Raw genomic sequence first — 18,266 nt, forward strand, 5'->3', positions numbered from 1 at the left:
GTGCCTGATTAACGTGGACCGCTCCCCCCCGCCCTGGTGATGCTGTAAACCACCTTCGCCCTGAGCCTTTCTACTAAACTAAAACTATCACATATAGAAATGACTAAAATGTGACTAAAACTAATAAGCATTTTAGTCCAAAAGACTAAAACTAAGACTAAATCTAGAATGGCTGCCAAAAGCAAACACTGGCTTAATACTCCACCTTCGCGCATGCGCTGTCCACGCACACACCCAACTCGCTTCTTGGCGTGCGGTTCCAAAATCTGGGCTGCGCGTTGAGCAGTGATGACACAAATCACGTCAGGAGAAATTATTGATAATTTTATTCTATTCAGTAACATGTTTTTCTCATACAGTGTTATGCAAACTGCCACACCCTTTGAGACTAGCCTACCACAGAAACTATACCTAAATCAAATAAGCTATCTCCTTCGACTTTATTTTATTATTATCACTATTACTATTATCAATATTATTTTCCCAATTTTTAATCTGGATTATAAATGTTTCCCTGTTTTTTTTTTCCAAATATTCTACATATAATGTCTGTCCAGACTATACTCTAAGAACATTTCTATTTATTTATTTTTTTAACAATGCATCCACTATAATGAACAAATCCCTAATAAAATGTGGTATGTTGCTCGTCACTGTAAAGGACCATCTCTCCCTCAGCAGCCCTTCTGACTTCACAGCCTGCAATGACCTCATGTCAAAAACAAACTTTTCCTCCTCAACACAAGCTCTGAAGACTGAGCTTATAGTCCAAATTTAAATTTTACTAAGTCCCAATTGTAAATATATGTCGACTTTAAAAGAAATCCTAATTTTAACTAATTTTTCTTTTTTTAACGTTTGCTCTTCTTTTTTTTAACTTAAGTTTTATAATTTCTATGCTCAATTTTCACTTAGTAGAAGAATACCATGTCTTACAGTTTCTTTCCAAATCTGGCACCGTATATTCAATTTACTGTTGTTACTTTAGCCGTATTTTTTTTATTTTTTTTTTTAAATCTTTTAAATTTTTCTTCAGAGCTTCAATACCACACAGGAATTATATGGAGACGGTCTGTGTTACTACAAAGGAATTACACCAGACCTAAAGGAATTACAACTGTCTACCTGGAAGTGATTTAAAAAACACTGTACTCACTTTTTAAATAGATGGAGCGTCCGCTGGTCAGCACCCGTTTCTGACGTCAGGCAGATTCCTGTCCTCCTTTGTGGAGCGGAAATTTTCCTTACCAGTAATAACCTTCAGTCAGAACCCAGGCCCTGAGCATTGGAGCGTCCATCCCATCCTCGTCGCCAAAATGTTAAAGAAATTCTTGAGTCATCAGTGTTGAGTAAATCATATCTTTACTGCATGCATGGATTTTTGCATGGGGGAGAGACAGTCACCAAGGACGGTGTAAAATCCTCCAAAAAGCTTCACCACTTATACAGAAAGATCAAAGTTACAAACAGAACAAACACCATACCTAATGTTTATGACCCCAGTAAATATTATCTGATGTTTTACCAGATGCCGTCATGTGCAACCCTCATGTTGACCTTTCCCGTTGACCTTTCCCTATCATATAATCCCCCAGCATTCATTCACAGCTTGACTGTTAGTTAATTGTTGTCTTAAAACATTACAGGAAACAAGAAGAAAACTGGTTATTTGCCACACATGTCACACAAGATGCTGTCGTACGTCTACATTTCTATGGGCAAACAACAATAATCACACCATACAGCTGTGACCAAAGCAAACAACATCCAGATAATCTATATATATATATCTCGACAAATCTAACTATAGCATATGCAGCGATCCTAATATTCAACCTCTATCATATAAAAACATACGGGAACCAGACGGGAAACGCGGCATCACGTTCCTTTAAGCGTCAACCAGTGCGTAGAGAGACAGCAGAAGAACGCCGAAGGTGGTCAAGTGAGAGAAGAGGCCAACGCTGCCAGGTGCACTGCCACTAGTAGCAGGAGGAGCACTAGTAGCAGGAGTTCCTTCAGCAGTCCCTCCATCAGCAGGAGTCACTCCATCAGCAGGAGTCACTCCATCAGCAACAGTAACTGCGTCTTGTCCTCTAGTACCTGTTGAAAATGTGAAGGTTAACTTTTCCTCTTACACATTAAGATAAAGCAGTGAACATATTCTTGCCTCAAACAAAAACACTTAAAAAAACGTTTTGTCAAATGTTATAAAAAAAAATGTTTTATATAACAAGAAATATTTCTTAACTTTCTTAAACAACAATTTAAAGGGTTAAAAATGACTGATAATTATTCAATATTTTATCAGTTTGATCAGGACTGAAATATTTCACCCAATCAACCCAGAAAAAAAATATGAATTTTGGAAATTTGCACACTTGGTAAATAAAGAAACTAAAAAACAAAGACGTGTCAGTTTGCACTAATCAAATCAAAGGCAAAACATTATCGAAAGTGTTTGCGGATTCAAAAGGCCGAGGCCAAGGCAAGCGTGTGAATTTTGGGCCAATTGTCACCATTCGCCATGAAACAGCTCGCCACACATCGACCCATGGGCGGAACTGAATTATCTTTATCGTCATTTATCATTTTCTTATCTTTGGACAGAGAAGGATCGTCAAAGTCACAGCACACAGGAAGTGTTTCAGGTTCCTTTTCACTGCTTTGAACTGACAGATTCTGGCCTTGATCAGGTTTTTGTCTGTGAGGACTTAACTGTAACTGCTTCTACAAAAAGGACTTCACTTTGTTTTAACTGAATTAGTCGCGAACAAAAGCGAACAATAAAGAGTTGGAGAACAAAGCGGTGTACTTAACTCAAGATGCTCTCTTCCTGAGTCATTTCTTTTCATGGTTGGTTTTTCGTGTCTGATTTACTGATTTATTTCTTTTTCTGACTTTAGAGAGCATGTGAAACAATAAACGCATTCATTCCTTTATTGAGAGCTCGATTTAATGGTAGAGTTCTCAACGGCAATTAAAGGATTAAAATCCTCAAAATGAAGAAATATGAATGTGTAAAGTTTATATAGCAGTTTTTTTGAAATAGGACATTTTTGTCCTTAATTACGGAAGCGCAAAAAAAAAACTTGGTTGGTTTTTTCAGAGTAATTTTTTTTCTTACCTTTGGACGAGAGAAGGATCGTCAAAGTCACAGCACACAGGAAGTATTTGAGGTTCATTTTAACTGCGTCTTCTTCACCTTGTCCTCAGAATAAAAATCTGTCTTTGTCTGTCTTTAGATCTGTCTTTATACTCCACTCCAAAAACAGATTCTGGCCTGTATCAGGTTTTTGTCTGTGAGGACTTAACTGTGCCTGCTTCTACAAAAATGACTTGACTTTTGCTTTCTGAATTAGTCGCGATAAGACAATAGCGAGGTCAATAACGAAGAATAAAGAGTTGAAGAACAAGATGGTGTACTTTAACTGAAGATGCTCTCTTCCTTTATGACCAAACACGTCTTTTTCCTTTCAACTACTTTATCGAATGCCTTACATCTCATAAACATCATCGTTCATTTGCATATTCTTATCGCTGTGACACAAAGTGACATCACCTCTGCGGCTGTGTCTTCCTTCAGCTAACAGGCCGTCATCTGCTTTCACCCTCAGAAGGACAAAAATGTCCACTTCCAGAAAACTGCTATAAAAACTTTACAGATTGATATTTTTGTGTACTTAACTCAAGATGCTCTCTTCCTGAGTCATTTCTTTTCATGGTTGGTTTTTCGGAAGTCATTTTTTTTGTCTGATTTACTGATTTATTTATTTTTCTGACTTTAGAGAGCATTTGAAACAATAAACACATTCATTCCTTTATTGAGAGCCAGATTTAATGGTAGAGTTCTCAACGGGTCAGGCAAAAATTAAATGTTATTTACATTTAAAGGAAACTCACTAAACCAGTTGATATGTTTTACTGAATTATCATGAGGAAAATCTCTTTATGAAAGACAAACAAGAGTAAAATACAGAACTGAATCATTCACAATCAGACCATTTTCATCAGTTCTGTTCTGCTACACAGACAGATATAATAAATATTGAATTATCAAGATTTTAACTCTTTTAAAGCTGGTTTGACAACAAAAATGTTTTCCATAATCAAACTGGCAATTAAAGGATTAAAATCCTCAAAATGAAGAAATATCAATGTGTAAAGTTTATATAGCAGTTTTTTTTTAAATAGGACATTATTGTCCTTAATTATGGAAGCGCAAAAAAAAAACTTGTTTTTTTCAGAGTAATTTTTTTTCTTACCTTTGGACGAGAGAAGGATCGTCAAAGTCACAGCACACAGGAAGTATTTGAGGTTCATTTTAACTGCGTCTTCTTCACCTTGTCCTCAGAATAAAAATCTGTCTTTGTCCGTCTTTAGATCTGTCTTTATACTCCGCTCCAACCACAGATTCTGGCCTGTATCAGGTTTTTGTCTGTGAGGACTTAACTGTGCCTGCTTCTACAAAAATGACTTGACTTTTGTTTTCTGAATTAGTCGCGATAAGACAATATCGAGGTCAATAACGAAGAATAAAGAGTTGAAGAACAAGGTGGTGTACTTTAACTGAAGATGCTCTCTTCCTTTATGACCAAACACGTCTTTTTCCTTTCAACTACTTTATCGAATGCCTTACATCTCATAAACATCATGGTTCATTTGCATATTCTTATCGCTGTGACACAAAGTGACATCACCTAAGTTAGCTTTATTTGTAAACCACCTACAAAAACAGTAAACACTTCGAAATTTAAACCAAAATACAAAGCATAGCAATGAGACCAAAATCATATTCATGGTTAATATTCAATGGAATTGTTTTTTTTTTAATCATCATAAAAGTATTTCATGTTGTCTTTATTTTCTTGGACAATAATATATAAAATCCCTGAGTTCTGTGACAGCAACATTTTGTATTTTACAACATTTTTGATGATTAGCATACAGTATGTAGCAGTAGGGCACTAGGACCCAGCAGATAGCACACGCTAGGGACGAGGATCTTTTTTTTGTTTTTTTTACAGACATCTCTTGCATTTTTCTTGCAGTTTGAAGCCCGTCAAGCAAACTTTTGTCCATTTATGCGATAAACACACAGATGAATGAAATATCTGCTCGTGCTGTGCGAGAGGGCGATCGTATAAGGGGATTCATTTATGTTTACGATAAAACAGATTAACGGCTTTTATAAGGGAATCATTTATGTTTACGATAAAACAGATTAACGGCTTTTATAAGGGAATCATTTATGTTTACGATAAAACAGATTAACGGCTTTTATAAGGGAATCATTTATGTTTACGATAAAACAGATTAACGGCTTTTATAAGGGGATTCATTTATGTTTACGATAAAACAGATTAACAGCTTTTATAAAAGAATTAATTAATGTTTACGATTAAACAGATTAACGGCTTTTATAAGGGAATCATTTATGTTTACGATAAAACAGATTAACGGCTTTTATAAGGGGATTCATTTATGTTTACGATAAAACAGATTAACAGCTTTTATAAAAGAATTAATTAATGTTTACGATAAAACAGATTAATGCTTTTATGAGAGGATTAATTTATGTTTACAATAAAACAGATTAACAGCTTTTATAAAAGGATTAATTTATGTTTATGATAAAACAGGATTAACGGCTTTTATAAGGGGATTCATTTATGTTTACGATGAAGCAGATTAACAGCTTTTATAAGGGGATTCATTTATGTTTACGATAAAACAGATTAACAATTTTTACAAAAGGATTAATTCATGTTTATGATAAAACAGATTAATGGCTTTTATAAGAGGATTAATTTATGTTTACAATAAAACAGATTAACAGCTTTTATAAGATGATTCATTTATGTTTACGATAAAACAGATTAACGGCTTTTATAAGATGAATCATTCATGTTTACGATAAAGGAATATCTAAATTAAAGCTAATCAGAGGCGACGACCCGCCCCTTCTCTGTCTGATTGACTCCACTTATTTTTGGTCACATGTCTCGTATTGGTCATTAAATTATTAATAGATTGAAATCTAAGTCATAACAAAAGACACTTACCATCATGTCAACCTCGCCTCCTCTTCCAGGTTTTCCTGCTCTGGACGTGATGTTGACAGGAAGAGGGTCTGACGGTGCATCGATCTGACTGAAAGTCTCCGTGTCCGGTGATGTGGACGAGTCTGTCCACCCGCAGAGGACGACCGCGGAGCGTCCCCAAACTGGTGTCTCCACCTCCCCTCTTGCCATCAGCGGGGCTGTTGGGTGTAAAAGTGACGTTCTGACCCAGGAGATGAGGTAGCCGAGTTTCCTCTGTCTCTGAGTGCTCAGGTGTCGGAGGAGTACAATGGCGCCCTGCTCCGTGTCCACACGAAGAGACAAGAGTCGGGGAAACGGATCTCCGTGATCTTTGACAGCGCTCGCCTCGACTCCATGCGCTTCTTCACAGGGAGATCGGACACGCCCTGACACACCAGCGCTACAAGGAACACATTCATGCAAAGAATTAAAAGACTAAAGTTTAGATTACATTATCCTCCAGACTTTTTAGTTACAAATTATGTGTATTTGTTTTTTGACATTAGGTTTTACAAATAATGCTGTAAATTAGTCACAACAGTCTTATTTATGGCCTTAAAAATATTACTTATTAATATACTTAGTTATTACTTACTTTATTTCTGTTCCCGATTTTAATACATAAATATGTTTTTATTGTGAAGTATACATCATTCTTTTCCAAGCAAACACTTTTACTTTGAAATTCTCTGAAATATCATTACTGCAATATCATGATGGAATATTGTGCTATAATTTTAAGATCGGCCCCCAGGTCACCGCTGCTGTAAATGCTTAAACAGTATCTCATGTTGTATTTTTTTTCAGAGTTGCTACTCACCGCGGCTGGGGAGGCCCTGTGTGAAGAGACAGGACAGACAGTAGTCTTCATAACTGTCCCAGCCCTCAGTGGAGTCCAACACCAACACAAGACTGTCTGCAATCTTTGCCACGTCCAGCAGGGAGTGCAGGTCAGCTGAGCAAACACACAGGAAAATGTTTAACAGAGAGGGAAAACAAAGTGCTCGTCTATGACAACAAGGAAAACAGTAGCAACAGTAGAAATACCGTAATTGTTTTGAAATCAATATTTACATTTAAGAGGCTGAAGAATCACTCATTTCTTACCGGTGCTTTGGCTCAAGAAGGTCAACCTCAGTTTGAATCGAGGCGGAATCAGCCCAAAGCTGTCACTGATGCCTGTGATACACCTCTCCTGGTGTACGACGCCTCCAGCTCCTTCATTGCGCAGCAGTTTGGTCACGACACCGGCATCGACCGCAGTGTGCAGAGACACCACAGCAACCAAATGAGGAGGACCGTCCCTGATGCCTTAATGCCGCTTCTCTGCCAGGACCTGAACAATCATGGTGTATTAGATATTAACCACAACAGATGGGAGATTTAAGTTAATCTAAACATGAAAAGAAAAGTTACCATGTCTTTCTTGTTCCTGCATAGCTGGTTGGCTTTGTGTCTTCTGTCCATTCTCCTTTGCTCTTTCCTCTGTTTTTTGGTGAGAGTTGTCACTGACATTCTCCCTGTGAGACAATTTATGGGGATCATTCAAAAGTTTTTAGACAGAAGGAAATGTACACAACCAAATCCCAACGTGCATGATCCCAAGGCAGTGCACAGAGTAAGGCCCAGATTTTTACATAATTAGACTGAAAAAGATAAACTGAAATGAAGTTATTTAACAGAGCTTTTCCTTCACAGCTGATAGTCGAATCACAACAGAAACACTGATAAACATTCTCAGACATTCTATAGATCAAACAACAATATGAAAATAATCCTGAATTGCGGCCTTAGTTATAATGTCTTATCTGGAGCAAAGAAGCTATAAAAACATTGAGCGTGTCCTAAAAAAGTAAAAACAATCTAATTTAGAATTTAGAAATCAATCAAAAATCAATGAATCCATTAGGCCAGGGGTGTCAAACTCAAATACAGAGTGGGCCAAAATTTAAAACTGAACAAAGCCGTGGGCCAAGGTTGAACAAATTAACCTTTTAATAGGGACCCAAACAAGTTTTGCATTGAATATTGAACAAGCAAGGCTTATATAACTTTATAGTGACATGCAAAATCGAGTTTCAAATAATAATAATAATTAGAAAATATCAATGGCATATCAAATAAAATTTAAATAAAAATTGAATGCACCCTAAATACAGGATAAGCGGTAGATAATGGATGGATAAAAATTGAATGCCTCTTTTCTATTTGCAGCCTTCTGAGGTAAATATCAAAATAAACTTTTTCCACAGGCTAATAATACATTTGAAAATAAAATAACAATAACGAATGAAATTTTAACACTGAATATGGAACAAGCAACACTTATATAACTTAATAGTGCAAAATCAACTTTCAAAAAACAAACGAAAAAACATCAATGGCATATTAAATAGATTTAGATAAAAAATTGAATGCCTCTTTTCTATTTGCAGCCTTCTGAGGTAAATATCAACATTAACTTTTTCCACATGCTAATAAATTTGAAAATAAAATAACAATAAATAAATCGTACCGGCGGGCCAGCTCTAATGTTAATTTGATATTGCCTCAAGGGCCAAATGAAATTACACGGCGGGCCAAATTTGGCCCACGGGCCAGAGTTTGACACCCATGCATGAGGCGATGCAGCACTAGTTCAATTTGTTTTGGTGGCTGCTGCAGATCAGATTTACCTATAAATAACAATAAAGTTGAGCTTCGGCCTACACCATTTCAGTGTCTATTTCTTTATGTGCAGAATGCTGCTATTTGATTTATAAGAATGTGTGTCTACATTTGTCTGTTATTAATAACTGTGACTGAAATAAACTAAGAAACTGCAGCAGGTGTAAAGACAACAGTAACACCGATGTACAAGTAGTAATAACAGCAGCTGTTATGAATTAATAGTATTCTAATATATGTTTTATAGGTGCTTTATTATTATAATAAACAATATAATAATTAGTACTATTATTATTATTATTACTGTCAGTACAGTGCAATCCAAAATAACAGTATCTGCAACAAGGACTAGCGACACTTCACGTGTTTATAATCATTTTAAATTCTCTGATTTACAGACAATAAATTCTATGGTTTACTTTAATGTGACAGCTAATGTTGCTGTATTTGGTCCCACTCAAATCTCAACACGTGTGTGTGTGTGAGAGAGAGTGCAGCTAACGCCACACAGCTAACGGGCGAACGCCAGCCATTAGGAGGCCGCACTTCTGTGATGTAATTTCACGTGTTTTACCTTTGTTTTCTCTCTCAATCTCGCCTTTCGTCCGGTGCTTGCCATGTTTGTGTCCTTTATTGTTGTGTTTGTAAACGCCGGCTCTATGGCCTTGTTGTTTTTCCTCGTTCGCCACCATTTTTTAAAAATCGACTTCCGTTTTTCGCCTATCCCGGGGAGTAAATCCTTCAAAATAAAAGCTTGTGCAAAACGTGTGTGTGTGTGGCTTTTTAAAATTTAATTTAATTTAATTTAATTTAATTTAATTTAATTTAATTTAATTTAATTTAATTTAATTTAATTTAATTTAATTTAATTTAATTTAATTTAATTTCACATGGCACAAACAATAGTGAAGCACATTATCATTTCTTGATTAAGATGTCAAACTATAGTGATTAACAGAAAAAACAATGAAATAAGACAACACTATTTCATGACTATATTTCCACTTGTAAATATAAATGAAATGCTGTCAAACATTAAGATTTCGTCTGCAGCAAGATTCAAAGTCACTTCTAAACTACACTGAAGTTAAAGTGTTTCCAGCTGCATCAGAAATATTCACATCAGCTATCTTTTTTTTTTACAAAACATTTTAGACGTTTTGGGTATGACATTAACTTTGCTTGACACCCACTATTGTATTTGTGAAACTTTTATTTTATTTGTGAAAATGCTAAAGGGGAGATTTCACCGTTTTTGTTTCATACCTAGACCTCATTAGACCAGGTCCTGATCAAAAACCACTATACCTAGTGTGAAGGGGTCCTTGGTGACACCCTCCGGAATGATATGGCTTAGTCGAGTCTCACCGTGCCCCCAAAGAACCAATGACGAAAAACAAAAATATTTCCAAAGTAAAAAAAGAAAAAATAGATGAGAACCAAACAAACAAACAAACAAAATCAACCCAAACTATTTACAGAGTTTTCGGTGCTGAACAGAGTTCCTCTTTAACTCCTGCACCATCTGACTCCAGCAAATAACAAAAAAACAGTAATATTCTTTCTTGTTTGACCTACACTGTACCACATGTCATCAACTCTCCCCCACCTGAACAGGCTCAAAATGGTTGCCTTATAACTGTTATGCCCCTCCCACTGGGCGTTGCACAAAATAGTACTTTCTAATTAGCCACCTCAGTCAGGTGGTCACTTTCCCGCCAAGAGCCCTATTTATCCACCGAGATAGCTACGCCCCTGTTTGGCAGAGAGCAGCGGGGGAAACATCAGCGTCTCTGGTGAGTGTGCCTGCAAGTGCGGTGAATGTGTGTGTGTGTGTGTGGGGATGTCGCTAACGAGTGTGCACCCTCGCTATGGAACTGTGGGGAATAGATTATGATTGCGTTTGTGTCGGATGTAGAGAGAGGCGGAACGGGACGGGGAATTGTTTGGCATGTTGCGTATGTGTGTGGCGTGTATGTGCGCGCAAACTGCCCTCACTCAGTGACGGGGCCGCTCCGTCACATCATCCTCCTCCTCCCGGGGATTGACGATGTGCGTCAATCTGGAGAGATAGTCTGCCACCACATTAGTCTTGCCCGTCCTGTGCCGGATGGTAAACTTGAACGGTTGCAGTGAGATGTACCATCTTGTGAGGCGACTGTTGTGGTCCTTCATAGAGTTGATCCAGGTGAGAGCTTGATGGTCCGTCTCCAGGTCAAACTCTCGTCCCAATAAGTAGTAGCGCAGGCTCTCCAACGCCCACTTAATGGCCAGGCCCTCTTTCTCCACTGTGGAGTATCTCGTCTCGCGTGGCTGGAGCTTACAGGACTGGATTCTCTTTACCAGTATCCCCCTGGGCCAGCACTGCTCCAAGGCCCACTGCTGAGGCATCCACTTGGACCAGGAATCTCCTGCTGAAGTCTGGACTTCTGAGAACTGGCGAGGAACACAGGCGATTTTTCAGACAGTCGAAGGCAGATTGGCACTCCTCTGACCAGGTTACAGGATTCTTCTGGTCTTTAGTAGTTAAAGCTGTGAGTGGGGTGGCGATGGTGGAGAACTGGGGAACAAATCGTCTGTACCACCCTACCAGACCCAGAAAGGACCGCACCTCCTTCTTGGTCCGTGGCCGAGGACATTTCCGGATAGCTTCCATTTTATCCACTTGTGGATGCACCTCCCTTCTTCCCAACTGGTATCCCAGGTACCGAGTTTCGTGTCGGGCCCACTCACACTTGGCCGGGTTAAGCGTCAGTCCAGCTTCCTGGATTTTCTGGAGGATGAGAGAGACGTGTTGGGTATGCTCTGACCAGGTGTTGCTGAAGATCACAACATCATCCAGGTAGGCGGCACTGCAGTGGTCACAGCCCTGGAGAACTCTGTCCATCAGCCTCTGGAAAGTAGCCGGCTAACCCTCCATGCAAGCCAAAGGGCATCATTTTGAACTGAAAAAGTCCCACTGGTGTGGGACTGGTGGATATGGGCGTTGACGGATAGGTTGGCCATCCTTTAGATGTATCCGATGCTCTACCAAGGCGGTCCGTCCCGGATTGGCGGCGAATAAGGAGGAAAACTCACTGAACACCTGCAGGAGCTGTGTCGCCCTATCAGGTCTCAGATGCACCAGGACAGGATCTGAGGATGCCCTGGAGGTCTCTGGTCCAGTGTCCGGCTCCTCCTCGTCATTGACCTTCCTGGCCAACAGGACCTTCACTGGGACCTGGTCTGGACGCTCCCTCAATTCCTTCAACAGATTAACATGGTATGTTTGTTTTACCTTCTTCTTGTTGGGTTGGTGAACCTCATAGGTGACTGGACCCATTTTTCTGGTGATTGTGTATGGCCCTTGCCATTTTGCCAATAATTTGTGACTGGATGAGGGAAGTAGTAGCAGAATCTTTTGGCCCGGCTGGAACTCGCGATGTCGGGCCTGTTGGTCATACCAGATCTTTTGGCTCTTCTGTGCCTTGTACAGGTTGACCTCAGCCTCCTCTTGGTACTTTGCAAGCCGCTCTCTCATCTCCAGCACAAACTGCAAGATCCCTTTGTCACTTGGCATGGTGGAGGGGGCTTACCAGCCCTTTCGTAGTAGGTCCAGTGGGCCCTGTACATCCCAACCATATGTAGCAGTATGAGCGTTGTGTTACTTTCCCCCTCGCTCATTGTTGTTTATTGGTTGCTATGGTAACACTTCCGGTAATCATTGAGGCAGCCAGTACAAAAGCGTAGTCCGCTCGCCGGCTCTTCCTCTGCTCCGATTGTCGCCTGTCACTTCTAGTGTGAGGTCACGTCTCCGATCGGTAGGTTCGCACACTTTACTTCGCTAATCGCTTAGTTTAGTAAGTATGCTCAAACTTGGCATTGTGTTATAGGGCGACTGGTTGGGTGCTGCTCCGTGCTGTGTGTGCACGCTGCTGTGGGTTGATCGGCAGTGGTAAGTGTCTCTCTCTCTTGCTGGACGTTAGTTGGTGCTAGTGGATGGCTAACGCTAGTGTGGTCGCAGGTGCATGCTGGCGGGTGCCTGAAGCTCTCTACCTTTTCCTCCTCTCGTGAGTGTCTGTTACTACTACAAGAAGGTACGTCGGTATATTGTGAAATATAACCAACTTAATCGTAACGTACGTAGCGGTTGTTAATAATGTTCTTTCGATTAGGTGATCTTAACCACCTAACGGCCGCTGCTGCTTTGTAGCCACTGAGTTTTGGTTCGTGTTGGTGGCCGCTGCGGGCTCGTGTGGCGTCATTCGGTGGCCGTCGGAAACTTTACCGCCGACTGCCAGCCCAAGCATACGCTGGGCCAAAGCGATCGTTCGGCTGCAGCCCCGCACGACTGTTTTTACCGGGGATTTTCCCCCTTATACGGAGCGAATGAGTGTGTGTGTGTGTGTGTGTGGGGGAAAGTGTGAAATATTGTTTTTGGGTATTGTGTCTGGGTTAAATGGGATTTTGTTTTTGTAATTTTATTTAGTTAATTTCAAGATTGTGTTTTGTAATTTAAGTAATTTGATTTTGTTTTGGTTTTCTTTCATTTTCTCTTTCCTTGTCAGTAGTGAAGTTATTTGATTTATTTAGGCCTGTGACCTGCCTGTGTTTAGTTCTGTTTTTGTTTTTTTTTTGAATGTATGAATCTCCACTAATTTGTTGTTATCCTCCCCCTTTTTCAGTTGCTGTAGGCCGGTGGTGGTGGTGCTGGTGGTGGCATCCTCCCGTCTTGTCTTGCTGTGTCCCTGGGAGCGGGTTTTCGTCACTGAGAGTGTCTGCCACGTGTGCTTGGTGATTATTGTGGTGTTTTTCTTTGGTGGATCCCTCCCCTGCCCTAGCCTTTGTCCACTCACCTTGGCCTCAGCCCTGTTTAGGTTCTTTTCCCCCATTTTTGTTGGTGTGAATGAGTTTTATTGAAGTTTTTAGGATTATTGTTTAATAAAAGAAACATATGTTAACTTGGAACCACGTCTCTTGCCCCCTCAGTAACCCGAACTGTGTGCCTTTATAATATTACCTAGTAATTCCCTGGGTGAAATTCCCGGGGTGGCGTTGTCGAGCTTCTAATAATTTCTTACTTTATCGCCTACCCACGCCACACATACAATAGTTTAAATGGGGAAAAGCCAGTTGATGCCTGGGGAACTTCACGGTATGCAAAGAGCAGAAAGGGTAGCCAGCGGTCCCAGTCCTTTCCGGTGTCAACCACAAATTTCTGCAGCATTCTCTTTAGGGTCTGGTTGAACCTTTCCACAAGGCCATCAGTCTGTGGGTGGTATGGTGTGTTTTTTATTGCAGCAATGCCCAGTTGTTTCTGGAAAAGCTGCATCAGTTTGGAGGTGAAGTTGGTCCCCTGGTCCGTCAGGATCTCATCTGGTATGCCCACCCGTGAGAACAGTTGTACCAAGGCTCGCAGTACAGCAGGTGCAGTGATCGTGCGCAGGGGAAAGGCCTCTGGGAAGCGGGTGGCATAGTCACATACAACCAGAATGTACTGGTGTCCTCCACTGCTTTTCACCAAAGGGCAAACAATGTCCATGGCAATCCTGCGAAATGGGGTGGAAATGACAGGGAGTGGTTGCAGAAAAGCTCTATCTGATTTGCGCGCAGGGCATGTTTTCTGACAAACGGGGCATGTTGTGCAATATTGCTGAACATCTTTGTACATGGATGGCCAGTAAAACCGTGAGCTTATGCGTAGATATGTCTTATGAGGACCTAGATGCCCCGCCCAGGGAAGTGTGTGCCCCAGGTGCATAACAATACTTCTGCAGCTAGCAGGGACAACCAATACAATACATAATTTTCCACAACACATTGTTCTGTTCTCACACTGATGTCATTTGTTTCATTAACTATATTTGCAAACAGGAGTTTTAAAGTTTTATCCCCCTTTTGTAGCTCTGCAATATTGCTAGGTACAGTCCACGATGAACCCAACATTTTAGGTTCCGCCGACCTCAAGTGCTTTTCAAAGCGGCGTTGGCGACGAGACTTTTTTAGATCTTTGATGTTACTGTCACACAGACTACTGTCAAAATCTGGGAGCAGCAGAACATCAGGATCGACTTTTCTTGACTCCTGGGTGTCCCCCTCCCCCAGACTATTGTCAAGGTCTGGGAGTGGTTGGACACCAGCTTTTTATTTGAGCTTGGGTAACAACAGGACAAGACATTTTGATTTCTACCTCCCCTGTTTTCCCAAAGTCAGTTTCCACTAGTCGATCCCCTAACAACATGTCCAGCAGTGTGGGCACGTCCCAGTCCAAGAGAGCTGCGGTAGGCAGTCTTTCCACAACACCCACAGTTAACAGATAAGGCTGTTCATTAATTGTCACAGTCACTTCAGCAGAGGGGTATGGATGCGTATATGCTTATGCTTCATAGTGCGGGCCGGATCCGGCCCGTGAATGAGTTATCTCTGGCCCTCGGGATGATATTTAATTACTATTAAAACCGGCCTGCAGTATTATGTGCCCGCAGCACCATAATACTACAAATCCCAAGATGCACTGCGAGTGCATTGCCGCGTACCGAGTGCCCGCAAGCGAGAGCGATCCCGTGTCTTCTCTTCATGAGCAGCAGCACAGTTACAGTGGAGGACTAAACATCGCCGTCAATTTTCATCTCCCTCTCCCCCAAAATGGCAAAAAGAAAGGTAAACGCTGAACACAGGGGGTTTCAAGACAGGTGGGAGACAGAATACATGTTTACCGAAGTAAAAGGAAAGCCTGTGTGTCTTGTGTGTGGAGACAGCGTGTCTGTTATGAAAGAATATAACTTAAGAAGGCACTATCAAACAACGAAACACACCGACGCACAGAAAGACAAATACAAGAATATGAACACAGAACAAAGGCTACAGAAGGTAGAAGAGTTAAAAAGAAATCTTTGAGCTTTGAAGGAAAATTACATTTTGCTGTTTACCTGTTAAAAAAAAGAAGAAAAAACGTTTTCAATTTGTTACTGAAAGAGCCTTGAGAAAATATTGCAACTGATTTTATTTATGTTTTGCTTAATTTAATTTAATTTAATGATTAATGTTAAGTGCAATATAGGCTGTGTTATTGGTATTGGTTCAATATGTGCAATAATTGCAAGTTTTAATAAACATTGAACCAGCCAACCCTCCACTTGTACCATTTTTTTTATTTTGGCCCCCGTGTATTTGACTTTGACATGACTGTGATATGGCATATGCTTGTCTTGGAGAGATGTTACAGAGATGTTGTATTTGGCCTTATGTATGTGTAACTGCTTGGTTATTTATTCTCATTTCCAACACTGATAACTGCTAATAATGAGAAATGATATTTAACTTATATTTTTTTTGTAGATCAAGCATTGGAACAAGGTTTATGGCTTGAACAGGCACCCAACGAGAGACAAGTCTACCATTAGTAAGTATCAACTGCAATATATAAGACAAGATGTTGGTCAATGTTATCCACTATCCCTTACATTATGATGAAGATCTGCAAGTGTAGACAAATATTTAAAAGCGTTGGCAGAAACGCTGTGTAAAAAGGGCTAGTTACATCTCACATGGGCCTCTCAATTAGCTGACTTTTCACACATGACTTTTGACACACTTCTGCCGCAGTAGATTTGCAAATGTGTGTGGTGATTTGTGTGATTCTTTTTCACATTTACAATCTGATTACACACACACGGATTGAGATACAGACACAACTCTCCACACATATTTGTAAATCATTTTACTACAATAATAGAGAGCCGAAGTCATGCTCCTTCCGGTGTGCCCCATGGTACCTTATTTCCAAATAGGTTTGTCAATGGTGAAACAAAAATATTTCTTGAGCCTGTTTGAATTGAGCCACACCCCAAAATAGCAACTTACTTTTCATAGTAAGCCAGTGTGTTGTTGTGTTGTCAGCACGGTGTCAACTTGGGAGATGGACATATGCCAAATAAAACTCCTCTGCATTACAACCTCTGCTGAACCATTCTTGTCAAAAACAGACCTCCTGTCACGCTACCTTTTCACATTTGGTGGCAGTGGTGGGATCCAGTGACCAGCAAGGATGCAACACGGCACTCAACAGCGGCCAGGCAGCAGCGATGCAACAAGGCTAGCAGCCACCCATGGTGAACTGGGTGTTGGGGCTGAAGAGCAGGACCAGTTCTCTGAAGATGGCAGTAGCTCAGGACTGGAGTCTACTATGAGGCAGTTCATGCAGCAGCAGCAAGAGCGTGATGATCGGTGGGAGAGGGAAACCCAAAGACAGGACCAGCGCTTTGGGTCCCTGCAGCATCAATTCAGTCAGCTTCAAGCCTTTGTGATCTCCGAGCGGTTGGTGCAGCAGTCCCCAGAGTGGCCCGTATCACAGTCTTCATGTATGAACATCTCAACAGCTAACCTACCTGGTAAATCTTCTCCCGGTTTGAGCACTGCACCTTCCAATTTGGTAACAGTAGCGTCGCACCAAACCCCCCCTCCCCCTGTGACATGGGCTGCCATAAGGATGGCACCCTTGGTGGAAGATGAGGACGTTGAACACTATTTAACAATGTTTTAGAGAATAGCGTTGGCCAGTCAATGGCCTATGGAGATGTGGGCTCTATATTTGGTGCCTTTATTAACGGGGAAGTCTCGTTCAGCCTATGTGGGCATGGACATACGAGGGCTATACTTTGCAAATATGAGATTGATGCGGAAATGTATCGGCTGAGGTTCCGGTCCACGGAGTTGCGAGAAGGTGAAACCCCAAGGTAGCGTCAGGCCAGACTCGGAGACATGTATGAGAAGTGGAGGAAATTGGGGAGCTCATCATCCTTGAGTAGTTTTTGTGGATGACCATCCCTGATATCCGCACCTGGATTAAGGAGTGTAACCCGCAGACTGCCACTCAGGCGGCAGAACTGGCTGAAACCTACATCGCCGCTAGGCGGGAACAGATAAGTCTCCAGCTGGGCTGTACTGATGGCAGAGCACGACGGGACCAAGGACAGACAAGAGATGACAGCAGGGCCATTGCTGGTAAGTCTGTGGGTGGTACTAGTAGTGAGTTTAGGAGGTTTACTTACCCTAGAGAGAAGCCAACAATGCACACTAGACCCAAACCTATGCTAATCTGTCACAACTGCGGTCAACCTGGTCACCAGAGTGCCCTTTTAACCCCGCTAGCAAGTCCAGGCTTTGCTACATTCCCCAACCCACTAGTCCTAACCTCGTCAGGCCTGGTAAAACAGATGTCACAGTTCCTGTTAAGGTCAGGGGTAAAATCTGGTGGGGTGGGGAAGAGGAGCAATTTGATGCTGACTTCATGGCTCTGCAGACAGCTGACCCGTCTCTTCATCCTTTTTTTGACAAAGCTGTGACGGCCGAGGAGGCTGAGGGGTTTAAAGTCCAGGGTAAGGAGTGCCATATAGTGAGAGAGGGGAAGCTGTATCGTGTCAGCGAAGAGGGAGAGCAGTTGGTGGTACCACGCACATTGAGAAGCGTGGTGTTGAAGACAGGGCATAGTATACCTTGGGCTGGCCACCTGGGGCAGCAGAAGACATTAAACAGGAT

The 18,266-nt window shown here is 41.2% G+C and overlaps 1 pseudogene; it reads right to left on the bottom strand.

Annotated features, from left to right (window-relative positions):
* Window positions 1-311: 311 nt before the first annotated feature.
* On the bottom strand, window positions 312-9,446 carry LOC131462199 (pre-rRNA-processing protein TSR1 homolog; annotated as a pseudogene).
* Window positions 9,447-18,266: the final 8,820 nt, after the last annotated feature.

This window comes from Solea solea, chromosome 7 (genome assembly GCF_958295425.1).
Source record: "Solea solea chromosome 7, fSolSol10.1, whole genome shotgun sequence".
Taxonomy (NCBI): Eukaryota; Metazoa; Chordata; class Actinopteri; order Pleuronectiformes; family Soleidae; genus Solea; species Solea solea.